The sequence below is a fragment of the Melopsittacus undulatus genome, chromosome 9 (assembly GCF_012275295.1).
Source record: "Melopsittacus undulatus isolate bMelUnd1 chromosome 9, bMelUnd1.mat.Z, whole genome shotgun sequence".
In the NCBI taxonomy this organism is placed as follows: domain Eukaryota; kingdom Metazoa; phylum Chordata; class Aves; order Psittaciformes; family Psittaculidae; genus Melopsittacus; species Melopsittacus undulatus.
The window spans coordinates 32,563,683-32,588,552 of record NC_047535.1 but is presented as its reverse complement, the minus strand read 5'-3'; positions in this window follow the sequence as shown (position 1 = coordinate 32,588,552).

Genomic DNA, 24,870 nt, shown 5'->3' with positions numbered 1-24,870 from the left:
CACAGATTTAAGAAGATCACATTTTTTCCACCATCTTCTACTAACTATATTGTGCAAGAAGTTGTCTTCTTCCCTTTCATAGGGGAGGCTGGAGAAGAGATACATTTCAAAGTCTCAGACCCCTGATTTACGTTAGTCAATACACTGGCCTGTTGAAGTGTGTAAGGAAGCGAATAAAGCCAAAATCTACATTAAAGACCAATTTAATTTTTTTTTCTATGGTTTCATGCTGTAGGACATCACAAACTGCTAAACCCTTCAGGTAGGTCAGAATCCACTCTGCAGAGCACAGTTTATCATCCGGTTACAGAAAATGATGCAAAACCGAGGGAATAAGGGCTGTTAAGATGTTATGAGTAGATCAGCTGATAATTACTTGTCCGCTGAGCTGCTGTAGGAGCTGTCATCACACCAATGTTGAACAGAAGAAGCTTTAGTCCCCTAATCTCCACTGATGACAGTTTAAGCCACTGGTTCACACCAGCAAGGCGTGGGTCAGTCTGTCTGAAATACTCCCTTTCTGGCACCTCCTCCTGCCATATCCGTGTCTCTGTTCTTGTATCTGTTCATCACAGATCAGTACAAACACAGTGTAAAATCACTTGGAAAATATCCTCCTCTGCCAAATACACCAGGAACAAGCAGGCCCCAGAACAAGGATCTCTCACAACCTCCCAAGCCCTGCTCACAGAGACAGGCTTTGCCTTCTCTTTGCCAGAAGCAAATACACAAACAGCATGGACATGCTGGCTGCCTGCGGCATATCCTGTTTTGCAAATGTTGAGCTGTCTCAGAGCCATAGACAGTCCTGAGAAGCCTCAGAACAGACTTTCCAAGCTCATGCAACTGGACTCTACTAGGACAGCCTATTCCAAATACAGCTGTGCTCTCCCCATGCCACTGTTTCAATCCCATCTTGGGGAACTTGGGCATTTCATATGACGGGGAAATTTGAAGTGCTCCAATGTCCTGGAGCTATCATAAAAGCTTATTCAATTATTAATCAACAAAATTAAAACATACACGAGCTACTATTGTGCCTTTGGGTGCTGGGACTAATAGCATCTGCAGCTTTTACAGATTTCCCCTTGTGCCCAAGATGTCTGGATGCTGCAATCCCTACACAGGCGAAGCTCCCACTGCACAAGAAAGCATTCTGCTTAGTAAGGACAAAGAAACAGCATGTGGCTGCCCAGCATCAGCGCCTATTCTAGCCAAACAGTTCCCTTCCAATTTTCTAACCCTTTTATAACATGTGAGGCTTTATTCAGGAGCTGAATACATTCAGCAGTTATTTACCAGTGTTGTTATTCCATCCTATACATGGTTGTGCTGTTCCATGGAAATACTGTTCATTCTCAATGCAAAAAGCACACAAGGAGAAAAGCAGATCCTGTGCTATGGAAATGACCACTGCTATGAAGTAGAAAGGCGCAGGCTGAAGAGAGCATCTCACTCACAATGTAATTAATATGCTGAAGACTTTTACCCCACCTTTAGCCCCATTTAACTCTTTGAAATGAGAAGGGTGCACAATAAATGCAGGACCTTCAGCCTCTTAGCCCCAACAGTATTCTCTTCATCTGAGCCACAACCATATGGTGCACAGGGAAGGATTCTCCACATTAAATCTCCTGACACCCATCATCAGTTGTAGAAAAACATTCTCTGATAGCACCTGCAGTTTGTGCTGATAGTCGGAGCAGCTTTGCCTGCCAAAAGCACACATGCTAGCTGTTTCTACCAGAAGGAGAACAGGATCAGATAAGGCACTTCTAATGACATTTAAATAAACAAAAGTGTAAAGAATAGATGTAAAATATCAGCCTTTGTTCTTTATTTGCCTTGAAAAATTAAGAAGGGCTAGGGCAAGTATAACTGAAATCAAATCACTCCTGAGGACTTCTCTGCAATTAGAAGCTATACTTGCAAACGAGGCCAGTATAGAAATGTTTATGCCACAGAGGACCATTTGCTGTTATGACTCATGACACTTGTCCAAGTGAGATAGCAACACCATCAAAAGACTTCTGTGCCAGGGTAAATAGGAGCATTACAGGGATTTTGATGGTCCACTGTGCCAGAAAGAAACTGGACACATAGCACACATGACAGTAGCTGCAATACTTCAGGCACAGGCTAAGTTTTCCTGTACATAAAATGCTACATGCCCTGTGGCTCTCACCACAATATATTATTGCAGTTTGAGAAACTACAAGTTTCCGTAACTATCTATTAGTTCTTATCTACATTTTCATTCTATTACAAACCCTGCTACTGCTATCACCTTGCATCTTAATCAGAGAACTGCCTACTTTATCAGTACAAGGATCCAACACTGCAACATATGAGTAACACATTCAGACACTTGAATTATCATGCTCATGGTAGGTGTAGTACAGCTTTTAGAGTGAAAAATAACTCTGAATTCTTCTCTTTCATCCTCTGAAAAGAAAGCAACAGATGGCAGTGTGAGGAGGGCAATAACAAATCAGTCCTTTGGCCTTCCTGCAGTTCTTATATCCTCCTTGGAGACAGTCTCACAAAATTCACATAATGAATGAATAGCAGGGTGCTATCATCATCCTTCTGTTTTCCCCTTTACCTAGCTACTTGTTATACTGCAAAGAGCTCCTGCACCTGGAATCACAGACATCTCAGCATCTTTTTCTCCTCAACAGATCTTGGAGCATCTATGCTTGTACTCTGGCCTTGCAGAAATGTATTTCCCTAGAGAAAGATGAGCTACAAACCAATATGCATAGGTAAGGACTTCATTACTTCAGAAGCTCTGCAGAATACAGAACTTTTTGTACTCTACTGAGACCACAGAACCTGCACTCAGGGTGGGCAGGGTGCCCATCTTGCTTCGGGTGCTGTGACTGGCATGTTTGATTACCCAGGAAATGAGCCAGCTAAGCGAGGGCTTCCAGCTACATACATAATAAAGATCTTTGAAGCTATTTCCTATTTTCATTCAAGTATAGCATTGCATCTGTACTGTGGGGTTCAGCTTTGTAGTTATTCTCAGGGTTTTAAATTGGTCCTCATAAGAGCATTAGTTCCCCATTGGGATATCTCATAAAAAAACATGAATGCTTGAAGATAAATGATGTGAATAAATAACATCACAATTTTCTTAGGAATCAAAATGACAATGCTAAGATGGAAAGCTATAAAACTTTTTTTACAGCTACCATTTTTTGTTCATTTAAGTTTTTTCTTCCTTGCAATCATCCAGAAAAAGAAACTTTGGACCCCCTCTCTTTCACTTAACTGCAATAACAATTAATATATAGATAGCTCTTTTTTTTTTTCCCACTGCCATTACATACTTCAGTGAGCATAATTAGATAAATGTGTTGCTGGAGAAATTAATGTCAACATTTTAGCTTTGGAGTCTAACTTATTTGATCTAAACTTTGAACAATTTGGCTTTGATCCTAAGAATCTGCTGAGCAACTACAAATCCTACTGAAATCAACAAATGTAGGCTGGGTACCACCTCGATAGCAGATGCTCTCAATAAAAGGAAATGTCACAATGTTGGCTAGTGTCTCAAAACAGTTCTGTCCTCCCAGAAGCACCACTTCCATGTTATGATATACTGCCAACAAGTGCAACTTCACTCAAGTTTTCTTTCGTCTCTGTGAAAGAGCAGCTGCAGAGACAGTGCCTGCAGCACGTACAGGAGAGATGTATATTTAGTTTTCTGTTCTCTACATTGGGTTTATTTTGGTTATAGGCTTGGTGGAAGCATTCATCAGAAGTGGAAGCATTTACAACGCTTTACAATTGGTCTCTTTATAGTTGTACAGCTACCGCTGACAAAACATTTGGACATTCAATTACTTCTTGTGTAGTACAAAGAACATGATTCCAAGTTAAGGGGGTTTGCTCTGGGCAAGGTGGAGAACATCATTATTTGCACAAATCACCGCAATGATCTGATTATAGCTAGTGCTGGTGTGTTGCTATCATTCAGCTAAGTGAAAGCTTTTGCTTTTTCATTGCTGCTGGTGGTGGCTAAGTAGATTGATTATGTATGAGATGAAAGAGCACGTAGGAGTATGCTAATGCTGATGTTAAGAGCACACTTTTATCTTGCAGCATTAAGTGAATGGAGGGAAGAATGACAGAACCAGCTGCCGTGAGCTTAGGAAAGATTCCTCTTTGCTCTTCTTTTGGTCAGTCTAATGTTTGTAACTCACCTCAAACATTCCTAACAGACAATTCAGACTTAACTCTAGTGTCCAGGGTACAGCACCAGGGAGTACTGATTGCTCACAGCAGCTGTACCATGGCATATACAGTCAAAGGCTCCTTTTTTTTTTTTTGCTTTGCTTTTCTTTTTACAGATGGGATAATATAAATAAGCCACAGTAAAAATGAAAGTCCCATTGCTGAGACTATGAACATTCATAAATTCATTTGATTCCAGCTAAGCAGCCAATTCTCCATATGCTTCTCCACTTACCTCACCAGAGCTAATGGGACTAATCCTAACACAGAAAGACAAATAAACGCATGGAACATTAATGCATTTTCTCTCCATTGACATTTACCTGGGCAATACATTCACAATGAGTTCTTGAAGATTTTCATGTAACATCATACGATCCCTCCAATTAAAAGGAGATCATGGCTCCATGAAAAACACACTTCCCATATTCTGAAACAGCAGCAGCATTTCTATGCATAACTTTTAATTAGACAGTTTGTGTGGGAAAAGAAAGAAATCAAATGCATTGTTTCCCAAGTTTTCCACTATTACCACTCGAAGGCTTTCCAGTTCCCACCCACACCAAGCAGCTATACACACACTGAAGGGCAGTCATTTGGACAAGGTCTGCTGGAATCCTCCCACCACTTCTGTTCTACTTCAATAATTCAGTCATCATAAAACGAGGTACGAGGCTATTTATCACAAGATTGTAGCTGCTTACATCTTTAAAGTTCAAAGCAATAAGAACTAACTGAGAATACAGAGCTTTGTTTTTCAACAAGGTGTTAGAAATGTTATGTGGCATTCTAGCAATTTATTTCTAATGGCAGAGGGAGGAGAACATCACCCAAGCATGCAGCGAGATTTCTGGAGTTACTCCAAGTTCCACGCAAGCATGTAGATGCAGGGCAGCCTCCATCACCTTTTAGTTACCCTTCAGCAGCAGGCTTGAGCTGTTATCCCAAGATGAGGTAAGGATCATAAAAATAATGTGCTGATATCCAAAACCATAAGCAGCATTTGTAATCACATAAAATAGATATTTGATCAAGTATAATACAGAGATAGTTATCTTTTGACAACTAGAAAAATTTTAAGCACAACCATAACAAATGAGCTTTTATGTCAACTTAAGATACCCCCAAAAACTAATGTGGCTTTTTTTATCTACCTCCTTTCCAAGGAAAATAGTCTGCTTTAAGTTTCAAAGAAGCATGAGCCATTATCTCTAAGCAAAGAACGTCTGCGTCCATACAAAGCTTTCTTTAAAATACTTCACAGCTGTGAAACTGCAGAGATCACTCTGACTGATGTTACTTTATGGTTTCTGTTGTGCATTATAATGTGTACACTCTCTTGTCTTCTGATAAAACTTTAAACTTTCTGAAGTAAGAACTCCTTTTCTGTTTTATCTCTGAAGCTCCTTAGGATGTAAAGTCTGTGACTGCAACTCAAAATACAACACTAATACAAATAAAAACACTTTGTCTGAACTATTTCGCTGTTGAAGTAAACCTCTTGGTTTCAAGCATCCTCCAGACACTGGAAATAAGCTGAAACAGCTGATTCTGAACAAGTGAATATTCTGCTGGTGGTGGGATTTACATCAAAAGAAGTTATATCTATTCTGCTTATCAGTGGCACTTGTAAAGCTCAAGTTTTGATATTCTGATAACAGGTATGACAGAAGATGGAATCCTTTCCTTTGGCTTCAACCAACATTGAGGGCACAAGAGATGCAAAGCACACTCTCTTGCACTGGTGGAATGCATGAGTTATAATGGAGGACATGAAGGTTATAAAAAATCTGCAGAAAGCCATTTGATAAAGGACATAAACTAAGCAAACAATAAGAATATGAAATAAGGTACTGTATTTTTGGAAGCAAAATGCAATTTATTTGGAAAAGCATTCTATAGTGATGGAACAAATCACCAGAGAATATTTTACCTACAAATAAGGAGGTGATAAATTGGCAAATACTGGTCCCTGCAGACTTATCACTGACACTGGAGCTTACAGAAGGGAATCTAATCAGCTGGTGTAAATAAAGATACAGGAATTTATTCCCTGAAACTTGGGAAGTTACTATGTTGTGTTGGGTGTGGGAAAACAAGAAGCTCAGGGAGTAATTTCATGGGCTTCATTTGGGTTTGGATTCTTGTACACACAAATTCAACTGCAATAAGCATTTTTCATTTTGCTACTTAGTTTGTATACCTTGATAAAGCTTTTCTCAGCCATCACTAGAGAGAATACTTTGAACTTTTTTTTCCTTTGATTACAGAACACATCCTTCTCACCTGCCAAGCCCAGATCCTACAAGATGCTAAGATGACCAAGACACTTAAAGGCTCTGTTACAGCTCTCTGGAGCTTGTTATTTTAAATTTCTCTGCCTTGTTCCACTTCCCCAGCTAGGACAGCATTAATGACACAAGATCTAAATTAAAAGAAACTAAGAAATTGGCCCCTCACACTGTTTCATGCTTCTGCACTGACAACAATTCCCCTGAATATACTCAATGCTCTGCTCAAGTGCAGCTTACAAGGCTGACTTCTGTCTCCTGCTGCCAGCAAAGAATTAATGTGCATTGTGTTTTATTTCTAAATATGAACCACGATGCTCCCATAGTTCAGAAACTGAAGCTTTAAAAGAAAATAAAAATAAATAAAAAAGACAATAAATAAAAATCACAGGGATTTGTATTGTTGCTTTGCAAGGTGGGCACTGAGATTAGCATCAGCTCCTGATACAGCTTTTCAGTGCACCTCAGGGTGCAGGCTTCCAACTTGTGGCTAATACCTTGCCCTGCAGAAGACTTCAGCCTTTAAGACAGATAGCACAGGCAGACTCTGCACGACCTTTCTCTAGGTTTTTTTCCCTTGGCAAGCACTAGGTTTCATGCACAGTCACTCACTGGGTGTCCGCTTCCCTTCAACACCTCTCAGCAAGGGCATCGAAGCTCCTCACCTATTGACCAGCATTTGTCAGCAAATCACATGCTGCATGCACAGCCCTGAGGAACTGTGACACGGGCACTGCAGAAAAGCCATGACAAGCATGGAAAGAGGCTTCACACCCACCTGCTCCTTCCCCCAGAGGATTTTGTCTCTGTCAGTGGGACTGGCGAGATGCCCACAGTAATCGCCACGCTCAGACGCGTCAGTAAAGGAAAGTGATGCTAATGAGCATTTTAATGTCTTGGAAATAACAAAGCAATAAAAGAGCTAAAAGCTAAGCAAATTCTTATATAATTAGTTAGAGCAGAGCAAAATACCCTGCCTTATATTGAGGGAAACACAAGATCCATTAACCTCTCACACATGAGCCTCGCAACCCTGGAAAGCAGAACTGACTGGGCTCATCTCAAGGCTGCCTCACCAGCAGTGTGGGTTATTTTGGGGTGGGGGTCGGGGCGTTTTTAAGATAACTCAGTCCATTGCACCAGGCAGAGCTAATTTAGACCTTGGTCAACTCAGTCTGTCTCTGTAGGAAACAGTTACTTAAAACACTCCATTTCCTTCCTTGATGGATACAGATCCCACCAGCTCCCAGGGCCATGCCACATGCAGCACAGAATGCCATAGTAAAGCCAAGATGTGGGTACATGGCAGACAGGGCTCTGGTCCCCAGCGCACAGCACTCTGGATAGTGTGGGGCTATAAACCCCATCACCAGACAAGGGTTAGTTCCCTCCAACCTCTATTTCTTACTGCAACTTATTCCACAGGACTGTAAATCATTTCATTAGCTAAAGCCCCATGGATTTTGCTACTCTTCCTTTGTTAGTTGCAGCATCCCACTGAGAGGAGAAAAAGATGAATTAGTTAAGGCAGGTGCAGTGCCCCTGACTGTACAACATTATCACTTAGCAGTTTGCTGGTAGCGTTGCAAATAATACATGTTTCAGAAATAAATCTCCAAGGCTAACAATTCAGGGAAGTGTGAAACTGGTCTGACCAAAAGGAGTCTGGTGGATTTCTAAAAGAGGATAGATTAACACTCAATATAAGGAAGACAGATTTTATGATGAGAGCGCTGAAACACTGGAGCCGGTTGCCCAGAGAAATTCCAGATGCCCCGTCTCTGGAAATATCAACTGTCAGGTTGGACAAGGCTTTGAGCAACCTGATCTAGTTCAAGATGCCCCTGCTCACGGCACAGGGTAGGCCTAAATAGCCTTTAAAAGTCCATTCCAACCCAAACCATTCTATAACTCTATGATTTGCACCAGACCAATCCTTGTCCCTTTCCTTTTGCTTACTTTCTCTCATGCTGCTCAGCAACCCACCCCACATTTCCCCAGTGCTGAAACTGAACCTGGGAACCACTCTTCATGTATGGATCTGTTTTATTATTATAAGACACACAACAGAAGCCATTTTAGCTACCCACAAATTTATTTCTTTTCTAAGGCTGCTCAGGGTTGCTCCTGGTTTATATCAGCATGTTTGGAGAATCATGCCCCATTGATCACATGACAAACTCCAGCATATAGGCATGACAGCATAGAAATCTTAGAGAAAAACAAAAAATGTTATTACACTTGTAAAAAAAATAATAAATTTAGATGGCATTAAAATATTACTCCTGAAAATGGGAAGCAGTAATACTGTGTGAAGATCAAGAAAATATATAGACTAAATGAACAAATAATTCTCATCTATCCAAACACTGTTACAGCATCAAGGATGTGTCTGTAGAGAATATAATCTAATTCACCTGCTTTCATTTGTGTGATCTTTCACATTTCAAAAGAAAACAACAGATGAAAAATTCGATGCTGCATTTACTTTATAAAAGTGAAGAAAAGGTCATTTATTGGCCTTTTTCATTATTAATATCTGTCTCGGGTTATATTTTAAATACAAAGAATCTTTGCAACAGCCATTTACATTCAAGGCCTCCAGCAGTTTTACAAGTGGTTGCAAATACATCTGCTAAGTTGAGACAAATCTCATCCTTTCAAATTAATCATGCTTGTTTCAGCTTTTTGCAAGTATGAATCAAAAGAACACTATCATAACACAATGCAGATTTTCCAGAACTCTACACAGTAAAAAGAACTGAACTGAAGCAAATGAGACGGCAAAGGCAATACTGAATCCAATACAAAGTGCAATTTGGGGACTAAGCTCATATTCTAGAGCCTTTGAAAAACTTAATTATCAACTATTTCAATTAACATTTATTGAATTAAGGCTTTTTAATGTGATACAGATCTTACTCAAGTTAATAGCGATGGTCTTCATTACCGCAAAAGAGTTTGAATCGGGTCCAAACAAAAAAACTTGGAAAACCACTGATTTTCAAGCCTCTCAAGCCTAAACATTTGCCTCACCTCTCCCTCCTGCCCTAGTCGGAGTGAGCTGAAGCTCTCCCCAACCAGTTGTGCCCAGGTAGCACAATCCTGCAATAATCCTATTTTCATCTCTCAGGATTTCCTTCCTGCCTGTAGCATTAATGGCAACACATAGCTGAGGGAAACAGGACACGCAACAGGAGTTTTCTCAGATACTAGCACATACTATGGCCTTACAAGTCAGCAAAATCTTACAAAACTGTTTAAAAATGCATGAGTGTGATGGGAAAGCCCTCTCCCTCCAGGGTTGGTCACTCAGTACCCCAAAATGTGTCATACAGCTCAGATGGTTGCAATAAACACAAAATACAGAGGTAACAATATGAGGTGGGAAATGCGAAGGCAATCACCCTGCTAACACAGGGCAAATTTAGGTAGAAAACTAGGAAAATCAAAGAGGGGAGAAAAAGAAAGTCCCCCATCCTATATAAATAATTCAGTAGTAAGATTTAATTTCTCAAATACCTATTTACATTAATACATTGAAAGACACATGGCTCCACCTCAGATCTGGCTTTTGTTTTAAAGAGGAAGTTTGCATGAATATGATTGATCACAACACACACACTCCCGAAATAATTCCTTGTATAATTCTGGCAAGCACAATCATAAATCTATATGCTGCACAGCTCATGTATGCATATCTTCAGAAATAAAGTACTCTAAAAGGAAACTGTGGACTTTTAGGAGTTGGTTCAATAAAATACCCCTTCTTTTTTGAAGGGAATACAGCCAGTTGAATATCTGTGGGGTTTTCCATATGTATTTTTCTCCATGGGATTTACATTCATATTAATGATTTCCAAGGAAAGTCTCATTAATCAGGGTGCAAAAAAAAAATGAGAATTTTGATTTATAAAACTTCTGCATATGACAATAGTGCATACATATATATATAGTATGTACTGTCATTTTAACACAGAACCAGGGTTTACTAATGGAACTTCACTAATTCATGCTATATCAGATCAGTCCATAAAGTGAAATAAGCTCAAATTACACACACTATTATAACAATATAAGCCAAATTTCTTCCAAGAGATTTCGAATCAGACAGAAGTTGCCAGTTTGGAATTTGCAGGATTTCTGAAGACAAAAAGTCTAAGGTGCAGCCTTCCTAGCATGTCATTAGCACCCTTAACAGAGTGTAATCTGAAAGACGTGGCACATTGCTATAATTGTGTTTACATCAAAAGCAGTGGCTGTTCTCTTACCTTTCCAAATTCAAAGTGCAGAGACCAGTTAATTCTCACTCAGCTCTTCTTTACATTGCATAGTTTTTGGAAAATGGACAAACATTAAGGAATAAATAAATAAAACTTTGCCAAAGCCAAGTTAAAGGAAATAATGGCATTTTTTTCCTGACCCTGGAACACAAAAAAAACCCAACAAATAACCCACAGCTCCAGAATAGACAAACCACAGATATTTATGCTCACTATGAAGCTGAAGAAAGAGAAAGCTGATAAGTAATGAATTAGCTGGTCACCTACACCCAAATAAACTTTCACCTGCAAAATATATGCATTATAATAATACCAACTGCTTGCCTAAATGGAAGATTTCCTAAGGTTGTAAATTAAAGCCCACTTCATAAACAATTATAACCAGAACAAAAATTGCCTTTGACTTTCATGAATACATGATTACATTCCAAAATAAATTACTGAAATAATGAGAGACCAGAAACATGGCCACTGAGAACCTCCCAATGTATAGGAAGTCCCTGAATGAAGACGTCCACTGAAAGTAATCAGATACTTCTGTAGAAACCAATATTACTTTCCTCTTCAAATAACTTGATCAAAATAAGTGGAGATATTCACAACACAAAATACATGTCACGCTGGATAAGGAGTCAAAATCTTGCCCTTGCAGATAACTTAAAGTCTGGTTTGGACCTGCATCTCTTCTCAGGTGATCTGCTCACCCAGATAAATTCTTCTGTAGATATGGGATTTTTCTCATTGCCTTTCTAGTAAATCAATCCTTGTAATAGTACATAAAACCTAATCATTACCCCAATGAGTCCCTACTTATCAGGCCATTTGATGACATGCTTCCTAAACAAATCTCATTTCTGAAGTCTTCTCTTATCCTTTTGATGACATGCCTGAATGTGCAGCATTCAAAATTAGCAGAAGTCCATGCACCAAAGCAATTCCCAGATAAACTGAAGCACAGGGAACTGTACCTTGTGCAACTCATAGAATCACAGATCACGAACAAAGTTGTTATTGTTACTGCATACAAGTGTAGGTCTTTGATTACAACTGGGACACAGTCTTCAAACCTCTCTACAACCTGAATTAGCTGTGAACATTACTGATTAGAGCATAATTCCTTACACACTCCCCTTATTTGTATGTTTTTCCAGAAACATAAGATTTTTTACCAGGGAAAGGGCATGAACAGAATTATAACCTAAAAGCAGTTTATTTAGGAGGCAGTGATGCTCCTTTCCTTGCCCAGTTGTGTAGAACTGATCTACAATACATCCTTTCATTTACAAAAACAGATATTCTTTGTCCTAGGGATAAAATACCACTTTTAGAAAACCTAACTTGTTATTAAGAAACTCTTCACATCAATAGATATTACCATGCAAGTCTTGTCTTGATTTGCCACCAGGATGAAACACCTCTGATAAATATTCCTAAGGGGACTCTTTCCATCCTTATTTTAATGCCTTTTTAGCATTGCCTTTAGAGATGCAGAGATGATGATGTTTACTCAGCCATCTCACCTTTCCCCTCTACTTCTGTGAGTGGCTCTGATAAATACTGGTAATTTCAAGATTTGATTTTGAGCCCCTCCTCCCCTAACAAAAATGTTAATGTCATCAGCCACCCCAGGGAGAAGATTTTTGCAACAATATTATCTCTTTCTCCTTTGAGACAGAAAGGCTGTTTGCACATTGATAGCAAATTCTGTTTAGTGTTTTAGTACGCACAATGGAAAAATATTAAATAGATCAATAGGAAAATGAAGCTGTTGCAAGTCGATCTCCATGGAGCGAGGAAAAAAAAATGCTAGTGAAATAAGAATTATTAGGAAAAAAGAAAATTGAATTTACACATTTGAGATAATAATGCATGTTACTTACCCTCAGTGGTTTCTCTAATCTTGCTTTACTTAATTGCATTCTTTGTAAAGACATATTGTTTCATTTCTTTCCCCGATGGATCTTTTTTGTTGGGGGAGTATATAGTGTAATTACCAGCTCCCAGCATTATCTCTACTTTTATTATAAAATGTCATGATTCTGAAAAGAAAAATTTCATGCATTATATAATGTCAATCATCTGTCTTTATGAGATGGAACAGCATTCACTTTGTTCAAAATGGTTTTTAAGGGGGGGGGGGGGGAACTGCCTTTCATGTGCGGTCATTTTTCAAAAGCAATATTCCAATCTGCTTAATGTAAGAGCAGAGTCACCGTTATCATCATCCACTTTAAAGGAGATCTGTGTGTGCCAACAACAGCTTTTAAGTCTGAACGTCCAAAGTCATGCTGGTGAACAAACAGGAGAGCAAATTTTAATATTTCCCCCAAACTTCAAAGCTCCTTTTTCATTTTAGAATCTTTGTGATTAAAATCAAAGCCACCGCTGCTGTGCAGCATCCAACTTTGACTTTGGAAAACCTGACACTTCCTTCCCTTATTATTTCACTTACCAAAGAAATTCCAAAGACAAAGCTAGCACCTGTTAACAGCTCTTCAACCTTTAACTCCTGCAAACAGCAAAGACTTATTGTGTTGATTGGGCATTCTGACGATACATGGTGTTATTATACAGAATCATAGAATAGTTAGGGTTGGAAAGGACGTTAAGATCATCTAGTTCCAACACCCCTGCCATGGGCAGGGACACAAAAAGGAGGTGACACAGACATGAAGGAGCAGTTTGTATTTAGCCAAGGGGCAGCACTGACATCCACATGTAGGGCTTGGCTACCCTCTGGAATTTAGTATTTCTGGAAATGCTGTTTGGCTTCAGAGAGCTTGATCCTGTAGTCTATACTCAGCTAAAACTCCCACTGAAGCCATGACATTTTGTAACAAAAACGCATCAATCATTGGGAGTTCTACGTTTACACATCGACTAAAATGGGCCCTGAAATGTCACTGAAAAGACAGAAATCTCCCAAGCCAAACTAGAGCAAAAAGATAATAGATTATAACAACTGATATCAAAGCAGAAATATTTTGGTCTTGAATATATGGCCTCCTAAACTGCATTAAATCATCACAATCTAATGAAGTGAATGGAATAGGCTTCATTAGAGTATCAGCAAGTTATTTTGAATAGTCACAAAAATAAGGGAAATATCTATTCACAACTGGTTTACTTATTTATATGGTTAAACCTATGCTTGTCACATACTCACAAATGCATATTCATGCATAATTCATAGCATAATACATTTATTATATTTGTTATAATTGATTTACTTGAATTAAAGATATTTCTCAATTGTATGCACAGCCCAAAACACAACCCACTGAACACTGAAGACAACTGACATTAACTAAGATTCTGCAGCAGTTCCCATTACATGCCTGTGATGAAAAGGACATTTTAAGTCTTCCTACATACAAGTTCTTTCAGGCCTGCATTATCATATTCTGAATTTTAGAATGGCACCATTTTAACCACAAATTACTATGGGAAACAGTTTATTTCAAGAGTTCTCTGGGATTTTTTTACATAACTCAAATTTTAATGCTATTCCAGGTCCTGGAAAATTATTTACATGTTCTTGTATGTACAGCTCTATAAACCTGTCTGGTAAACAACACATGCAAACCTGAACCTTTAAGACAGAGTGAGCTTATTCTGTGAGTAGTGACTGTGTATTTGAACACATCATATGCAAGATCACATATTGTTTCAGTTAGCACCAAACCCACCTTGTGAGAGGTTCTGAAAATGTAGAATACAACCAGAGCATAAGCAGCTCAGAGACAGCCTGCCACAGTTAATAGCTTTCACCTATTATCACATCATTTGAAAGGGTGGGATTATTATTTGCTGTTCTTGAGCACCTGTATCATACAGTTAAAAAAAGGCAACTCATATCTTTGGATACAGACACTTATTGAAACTCTCCAATGATCAAATTCAGATTTGATAGGAAGCTTACCATCTGTAAATTAGCCTTTGGGATTTTATCCTAAGTCTCATAATATTGCAGCACCAGTTGCTCAAGACAAATGATTAACTGCAGAAAAACTATGTGAAAGACAGATTGCAGTCATTTCCCACACACCTGAGTGGAAAAGTATTCGAAGATGAATACTGGAAAAAGTTAGAGAGCATCTAGAATGGCAATATTAAGGCATTCTTCAGATGAGGTTCTCTAAAGGAGCTTACTGTGCTGGAGAACATTATCTAACAGCATATGCCTGGAGTTATTACACTTCAGACAAGTCACATTCCTAGGAATGAGGCATCTGATTCCTCTCGTTACTGAGGTTATGCCATCTTACAGAAAGAATTAGTCAGGTCTGCACGGCAGTGTGCCTACACCTTCTGTTTTCCTGCTGGATCTGCCAAAAGATCACAAGTTTCTCCTCTTACAGGTGACAGCATGAGTCTGAGGGTCATAGAATACAGGTATTTTTCAGTAAATCACAATTAAAGTCCACTGCTATACAGATAATGCCATAAGGATTTGCTGAGAAACAGCCTAATCATTCTTATTTCATGTGCTTCTCAATAAGGGTGTATACAGGTTATTAAATTATTGTTCAGTGAGTTTTAGAATAATACCAACTATAATATATACATGCAGGTATGCAAATGGGAGATACAGGGAATTTAAACCTCCAAAAACATCTATCTGAGTTTAGGAATTGACTTTTGTTTCAGCATGTCATAAAAGTTGTTATTCTGCTGATGGAGGTGAGGAGGAGGAGGAGTTCCTGAGCTGGCACTGTGGGATGAGAGCAGTATTTTGTTTTCAGACATTTAAGAAAAGGCTCATTGCAGGCACAAGATCCATAGACCATATACCTCACCTCTGTAATAAATCAGTACTAGATCAGTATTAGAGTCTCTGGCCTACCAAAGTATAGTCCTGACAACTTGCAGCCATTAAATATCAGACAGTTTACTACCCTGAAGATCCTTCTCACTGTCTAGGGAAGGACAAGGCATTCTGCTTGCCAGCTATAATTAAATGGAGCAGGGTTACTCTTCTGTTACCAGTGCCTCTTCCCAGGGGAGGAAGCAAATGACCTACCCACCCAAATTAAGTGTGCAAGGAAAGGCAGGATTGGCAACCACATGTTGGTATTTTCCTGCGAAGACTGCACTTGTCATCATGAGGCAAGACAGCACTCTCAGGCTTTCATGGTAGAAAAGTCTAGGCCAGGTTAAATTCTTAGCTGGTCTAAGAGGAGTCACATCCCTGAAGTCAATAAGGTGGCCTGATAAGCACTACCTGAAAAGCTCCAGTTTTATATCTTGTCAGGAGGATTTGGATGTTGTCAAACCAATGATCTGCACAGACTCCAGGGGCACTAGCTCAAACAAGCCAAGTAAAAGCTTGACGTTAGGCTGTCTCTAACAAGGAGGCATCTGCTCCTCTGGCTCAGCAGTGGCAAGCTTCTCTGGTCATGTTCTGCTGCCGCTGGTCATATTTTGCTGCCTCTACTCAGTTATCATTGCAAAGTGAGCTAGCCAGGCAAGTGGCTTGCCAGTGCACAGCTTTTTTGCATTTAACCTCTCTGCCTGTGTCCAAAAATGGGTTGTTACGTTACATGCAGGAAAGCATGACGTGTTGTCTTCTCCAGTGACATTATTACCAATTGAATTACTTTGATTTTCCCAAAACATTCAAAAAGTAACATCTGAGGTATACAGTGTATCAGCCCAATCACGTATTTTCCTTTGGCTGTTTATGAATATTATCCACTGTACTTTTGACCTCTGAATTTCCGTGAAGTCTCCAGGGCTCTTTATACATCACTGAACTGCAGTTTATACAGTTTGCCAGATCACTTCCAACTATGTTTCAATCACTTGTGGTTAGAACATGATATTTTGTTACATAAAAAAGGAATTCTTTCACATGAAGTACTCATTTCCTTGCAGATTTATGGCATATTTAATTAGTCATTTGGAGTGCACATCACTACATTCACTAAGGATCAATATATAGTAACTGACTGCAAGCTGGTAAGAAAATATGGTTGAGTTTGTAAGGATAACTGAAGCTCAAATCTAAACTGAGAGGGTACAGACAGGAGACACAGGAACACAATCTGCCCCCAGGCATCTGCTGTTGATGTCTCTAAGTGAAGCAACCAGTCCAGCCCAGCAGCTGGGTGATGCTAGGTGATCCTGCCCAGCCTCGCCAAGCAGAAACTACATGGCTTCATGGAGTGACTTGGCTCTGCTGCCACTTTCTGTTCCCTCCAGAAATGGTAAGCAGCTCCAAGAAAGTCTCCACCTGTTCCAAAAGGATTGCAAACCTCCATTTCTCTTCCTCTTTAGCAACCTACATATTTGGATTGTGATCTGCTGCACTTATTGTGACAATGGAGCTGTGACCATGCAGAATTCATAGTCACCACCATCATCATAAACACAAACCATCTACTTTATAAAATACATTCTGAATATTAGCATGTATTATCTAGTATACGAAATATGACTAGAAAAAAATAGCACAATATTCCCCCCCCTTCCAACTGCCTATGATTCCTTATATATAATGAAGAAATTCTTTACTGTTAGGGTGGTGAGGTACTGGAATGGGTTGCCCAGGGAGGCTGTGAATGCTCCATCCCTGGCAGTGTTCAAGGCCAGATTGGATGAAGCCTTGGGTGATATGGTTTAGTGTGAGGTGTCCCTGCCCATGGCAGGGGGGTTGGAACTAGATGTTCTTAAGGTCCTTTCCAACCCTAACTATTCTATTATTCTATAGTGGACAAGAAACAAAAGCAAAGTTTAACACAAAATAAACCTGTATTTATGAATGCATCTCTAGGAAGAATTTTATTAGGGGGCCAGAAGTTAAATTGCATTCTAATGGGTAATAATAAAAGCTATACACTGTAGTTCCTGGTAATAGTGGCTTAGAAATACACACACAGCTAAGGTAACCTTCTACTTCTTTCATACAAAAAGCTACTGAGAACACTAGAGAACAAAAGAGACTGTGGTTAGTTGTCATACTGTGTCTATAATTACTTACTTTGTTCCTGAAGCCATCACCATGATAAATTTGCAGTTTCTCCCCATCTGCCAGGAGTAGTAATGCTCAATACATTTAACAACTGAATTTGCATATAGAAAGTATCATTGACCCTTGAATTTAAAAGGACAAAGATTTACAAGGACACCCTTTTGAAGCAAAGTGCTTAGTTTAGGAAAAATGAAAGAGAACAAGAGGAATAAAACAGATTTTCTCCTACATATAGGAAGAGTTGCAGTTCTTACAAATAAAGCATTTGAAATCCCTATGAAATAGCTCCCTCATGAGTGGCCACATAATAAAGGAAACAACTGTCAAATATAAGGAAAATACTACAGCAGGATTTGGAACGTGTTTAGCATTGGCTAAATGGGATGCTGCAGTGCATGAGAGCTTGCTGGGAGGCAACATCCAGACCTGTGACTTGGGTAAACACAGGGGCACAGTCTGTGCTTTGCTTGTTTGGGTTTATTTACAGGGCTGTCTAGTGACAGAGGCTTGTTCCACTCCTGCACCGAGCTGTGTGGACCTGCAGAGATGCACAGTTAGTGCAGAGAAATGCAGAGCTTCCCAGTAGTGCTTCCCCCCACCAGCTCATCATGCTCTTGGTTTAAAGCTGACTGCATCCAGACAGTGCAGAGCATAGGCAAAGCAGGCTCAGGCCAGCCAGCAGTAGGCTTCCTAAAGAGAATGTAAATTTGCACTGGGGTGAGAGACTGGGCCTAAGCTGCACCAAGGTAGGTCAAGGAAACCCCTTTCCCCACTGGAAGTAGCTCTACCATGCCAGGTTATTACACCCATTGCCAACTCACTGAACTGCCCCCACCCAGCAGCATCCCACAGGCACCTCTCCTGATGCAAGGTTAGCCTCAGCACAGGGTGCACATCCACCCACTTCATCCCAACACTTCAAGAAAGCTTTCTAGAGTCTGTTTCCCTTACTGTCTACGTAGGGGCATCTTGGTGGACTCCCTCTCTGGTCACCTGTAGTAACGTAGAGGACAAAGGCTGGACTTGAAATCCACTCACGAATCAGCAGGACTCCAGCAAGAGCTGTAAACACTGACTTAGAAAAGTACATTTGAACAAAGTGAATTTAAATCTATACTGAATCTTGACTCTTACTCACTCTCCAGCTTGCTTTGGCACCATGATATTAAGAAAAGGAGTCAAGCAGTGTCTCAGTATTCACTAACACCCAGTTGCTTATGCAGTGATACAAAAGGAAAGTGGAACTTAATTAAAACAGAGTCAAAGCACCCCCAAGTTAGCCTTGTGACTTCAGCTGAGGTGCAACATGTAATGCATGTCCTACCAGCTCCCTACACAAAAGCCATTTTGTACCTATGTGAACTTCACTGTCCCTCCCTGAACCTTTCAAATTCCATATTTCATAAGAAAGGACCAGCATTTCACTCAGCATTCAACATGCAGAAAAAACACTAAACTATTATTACGTAACCAAGTAAAATCTCTTTTGTTGTTAATTCTGTTCTAATAATTTCTACAGGTTGATTGCTGCATTGAATTGCTTCGTTGGGGAACTAGTTCCATTACCAAATCTTGCTCCCAAGTGCTAATTTTGAATTTAAACAAAGAGATTCCAAGTAATTCTCACTTTAGCAACTCAGTCATTTTGTGAGCCTGCTACAGGCAACCAGTTGTGAAGCTGGCACACCTGGGATACAGTACTGCATTCAGATTTTAGAACAGAATTAAGGGGTGGGGAGTTTTGGGGGAATATAAAGTACATTTCATATTCTGGGCAGTATTCAAATTAATGAAAGTAAGAAAAAACTATAAACCCCAAGATATTCCCAAGAGGCTATATGCAGACTTCCTTTCTCCAACCACTCTACTGATGTCCTTTTGCTAATGTTAATTTTCAGATTGTCAATAGCTCTTCCAAATAACTCTTGGGAAGAAATTGCTATAGTTCTGCTTACCATGTCATGAATAAATTATTCATAAATGACACTTTGTCTCACAAAAACTTAAGATACTAGTTCAGAGTATAATCGTAAATACAACTTTAACACAGACTGCACATCCCTTAACTCCTACACTACAATACCTTCCCAGGAAGCTACAATGATTCAAGACAAAATGACACTTGCAAAAGCGAGAGAAATTCTTGGAGACAAAGAACTGATGAATTAGGAATTTCTTAGAACATGTTTTCTTTTATTTCATTCTTAAATGAGTTTGCCCACACTTGTTACCACATCCCCTTTCCATTCTCCCTGGAGCAACCTGTGACTTCAATGTACCGAGCTATATTTCCCCCTCCTTCTGTTTACACCAAAGAAAAGAATCAATGAACTATTTCCTTACAATATACTCCCTTGTGACTCAAACTGCATGTGTGGTTTTTTGCGTGTTCTTTAATAGTAGCTCAGCAGGCTGGAGAGTGGCATTAGCCGCATTGTAAATCAGTCTTGGAGAGGAGATAAGAGCAGTGAGCAATGACTACTACAGACACTGAAATGGTTTCTGGTCCCCAGCAATGTAAGGTACACTGCAGATGCAGGGTATTTCCATTATTTCTTTTCCACACACTGACTGAGAAAGAACCCTTCCTACAAAAGGACAAAGAAATAGGAAAAAAAGTGAGGAAATAAAGGTTTATTTAAAAAAGACAACCTGAGGAGAACAAGGTGAATAACATGCAGGAATTGCTGTCTTCTCTCCAGCTCTAAATAAGCTGCTACAAGAAAACAGTTCCTGTAAAGAGAACATGCTGCTGAGAACTTCCTGGAGCTATTACATCTGGAAAAACTCCGTGCTATTTAGCTCCCTACAATTATTTTAACAAAGCCTACCTGCAAGCACCAGCAGATATGGGAAAGAGCAGACAGCCTACCACTCATTTAATGTTATGCTTTCAATTGGTTTTCCCATGCTTGCTTATTACAACTTGATCTCAAAAGGCACCTGAGTTTTTACTAATATTCCCCCCCTCCCAATTTCATTAATAGTTTCAGCAAAGAAATCTTAGTTTATATATTCTTAATCTAGTGGAGTACCTACACATTGCCTCAATTTGCTATCCCCTCTGCTGTCCCTCAGAAGATTACATTGCATTAGCACCTGTGTTAGGTTTTCTGGCACACATCACATTGATCCATTCCTACAGAAATATTGCAGATAATACCTGAGCAGCATTTCATTTTAACTAGAGCTGAAGACTTTCCCAAATCTAGCAATTTTTTTTGCTTAATCCTCATATTCAATAACTGCACCTGGTATAAAAAAAAAAACAAACACACTGAAATCTACTGTTCACAACTACTTCTCTAATGCTTTCTGCATTAGCAAACATCTGCTGTGAAGAGTGTTTCTGGAAAGCATACAAGCAGCAACAAAAGGGACAGGAGTTTGTGACAGGAGGAATAATCAGGGAGAATTGTCAGAGGCATCTGCTTAACAAAGCAAGACAGGACTATGGAACAATGTATCAGGTTGGGTAACACTGGTAGGTGTAGTTCCACACTTATCTTTCACCAGATGTGAGTTTGGCTCACTGACTGGAAGATGTGTCATGGCTTGGGCTCATACACTGAACATATGGTGGAGTTAGATTACAAGCACTGAGAGAAACTCTGTCTCTACACAGTAACTGTGGTCCATTTTCCCTAAATCTGCCTGCTATTGGCTCGTTAACAAAAACAAAATCAAACACCTGTGTACCAGATATAGAGTTGTTTAAGTGCCAGCACTGATATATCTGCAAAGCACATCATCAGCCAATTTCTTTTCTTTGGGTGAGATGCAAGACAGATTCATCAGAGCAAACCCACAGCACCACTAAAGGAGCATTATGTGTTCCCAGCCTACCACTCTCCACTTCTTTCTTTGCCTTTTCATGTAGCTGTAATGGTGATGAAAAGCTATAAAATATTAATTTCTCTCCTCCTCATCAGGTAATTCTACAAGCCCAGGACCAGCACACTGTGAGCATTATTCCCTCTTCTTTATTGGTCCACCTGCCACTTTATTGGCAGATCCTTCCAGTATGCCATTCCCTCATCTGATTTCTCCTGCACTCCAGGCAAGTGAGATTTTTCAGAAGTATTTAAACGCTGCTGTATTGGGTCTGGCTTCTCTGAGAAGGTGCCAGAAGCATCCACTCTTTCCCATCCCTCCTCTGACTTCCTCTGGGAGCACAATGTCAACCAAGTCATCTTATCTTATGCACAGTTCATGACAGGATCTGTATAGGTTGGGATTCATTTAGGATTTTTGACTGTCCTCAATTACAAAGGCACATCCTAAATATCTTTAGTATTCTTTCAGAAGTAAGATGCTGTAATGATACACAGTCATGTAAGTAAGGGTTTATTATAAGATAGCATCCTGTTCTCTCTGACAGAGGCTGAAGAGGGATATTTCTCTCAGTCATGTTTTTAACATGAATACAAAAAGCAGAAGTGAACAACTTGTGCGGGGCTGATGAGGCACCATCACCCTTTGATTTGCTGAAGTTGAGACTATTCAAAAGCTTGGAAAGATCTTGTTCATTGCAGGTGCACACAAAACAACTTAGGCAAGAAACAACGGGCATGAACTGACACAGAAGACTGTTAGCTGTGAAAATGCAGATGTATAATAGCATAACACATTTAGGTTGTCAACTGCTTTCTAAAATAGCTGTCATTTTGCATGCTTTCAAAGACCAGAGCCAGAAAACTCCTTGCTGCTGAGCATTGCATGTCACTGATGGTTTTGGTCAATCCCAGAGTTCTAGAGCTAAAAAAATCCCATGAAAAAAAAAAAAACAGAAACCCAAAAAACCTTCTCAAACCAGTCTCACTGACAACTAATAAAAACAAAATCTGAAATCATCTCTGGGAACTGCACTGCCTGGAGGCTGCAGCCTTAACATCTGTTAAAGTCACAACAGCCTCTGGCATGAGGAATACAACGTCCAGACATGTTTGCCAGCAGCCACTGGGGAGGATCCCAAACATGTCCCGGCCTTGCTCTACCCCTTCCCATGCCTTCCTTGCACCCCTTTACATGACGGAGGGCTTCCCATTCTATGTGAAATACGTGTGGCAGGAAACAGATGCACCCAGGCACCAGTATGTAAGTATTCCAGGGCACACCCCAATCTTCATTCCCAATGAACAGACCCAAATTCAGATGTCTTTATTTCACGTCTGTTTGGCTTTCCCCTTAACTTGTTGCGATCTTGTAACTACTGGCCTTAGTTTATCATGCTTTTTCTTTCATTGGTTTCAAATTTATCTGTAGTAGGGTTTCATTTGGTGAAATTCCTATCACCCCCTAGTCAAGACAGCATTAAAAAGGAAGACTGAGCAATTTCTGCTGCATCTTTCAGAGTCCTAAATGCTTGTTACCTCTCTGAATGCTAAATCAAGTCAGGCAGTACAGCTAAATAAGCTACCTGCATGCCGAGGCATTTGCCAGGAATTCAATCCACCTCCCTCAGAGACTTCATAACAGTCCATGCATCTAAACACATAACATTTGCATACACAAAATACTAGCTGAAGGAAAGTGAATATATGGAGTAACTGCCTGTGTATGAAAGAGAAAGAAATATCACCCCAGGTCTGCTGAAAATTAAAAATAAGTAGAGATTCTCCTGGAAGTGGTGTTTGCTCATCGCTGTTAAAATTTCAGATTACATTTCAGTTTATCTTGTGTCCCTCACTCCAACCTTCTGACAAAAATCTGCAGTATCTGACCTGTCAGGTTGGGATTACTTTTATATTTATCCTAGGATAAAAGATAAAGTCCCTTTGACCAGTTTATGAATAAATGGCTGGCAGTTTTCTTATCTGCTTACAATTATTCAGTTGTTATAACTGCATGTAAACACCATCAACCCATATATAGGGAGGGGTGATGTTATGGAAGTGAGACACTTTTTTATCTCTGTGAAGAGTGATGAATCCCAAGGCTGAAGAAGGTCACAGTTAAATATGAAAGTCACAATGAATTAAAGTATCCACAATCTTCTATTTGCTTGATACATCATCCAGTGAAGTCAGCAGAATTTCTTTCCAGTGTGCTAGGGACCAGATCCAAATCCTCTCCCCCTCTCTTTTTCACAGGGACCTAACAACCTTCCAGTGCAGAAAGACAAGGTAGAGTTTGCATATAAAAGAGTGTACTAAAGAGAGAAGGGATAGTAAAGTTGTTAACAAAGATGCAAAGTAACCCTAGCAATTTCCTTGAATTAAGCTAAACTAAGATAACATTGCTGCTAAAGAGGGCTGTTCTGTCACACTCCCTATTCGCTCTCATCTCTACTTTGTCAAGAGTATACTTATGCCATAACTTTATACAATACTTGACCTAGTAGCAAACTAACATAGAAAAAAACCAAAAACAAACAAAAACACTTTTCATGGTTGTTTTATTACTGTATTTAAACCATCAACTTTTTCTGAATGAGTACACAGTAACGTTGTGTGGTCACAGTCCCTAGTGCAGATGATACAGCAATGGCTGAGGGGTTACTACTGGCATCATGTTGATCTTAGGTCTGCTTCAACTAGCTATTAAATTTCCCTCTTATTTGTAGAAGTATTCTGCTGCAGCGTACAAGACATGTATGGGATGGAAGAGCTCACTGGAAAAAAGGCAAAGAATAAAGGAATCTACTGCAAGAAATATCCATCCTCTCTGCTTCTCCCAATCCCTATGTTCAAATGAGCCATTACACACCACCTGCTTTGGCCACAGAGTAGACATCAGGATTTCATTCTGCACAACATACTTGGATGAGGCTTTCATTCTCACTCCACTTAATTGGTAAAAGAGCAAACACACAAGAGCCTGGGGTTCTGAGATAGCAAAAGACATTTTGTTCAAAACTAGGATTACTTGATAATAAATCCATTTGCAAGCAGATAATGCCAGCAAAGAGGCTAGAAATAGGAAGTGTATGTTAAATAAAGCAGGTTACTAAAAAAAGAAAAAAGAGAGAGAGATTTGGATTTAGTTTGAACAAATAAGCCAGGGTTTAAAGGTTACCGTACAAAAGCAAAGTATAAGACAAAACAGACTGTTATCCTATTTGGTGTAATATGCAGTAAAT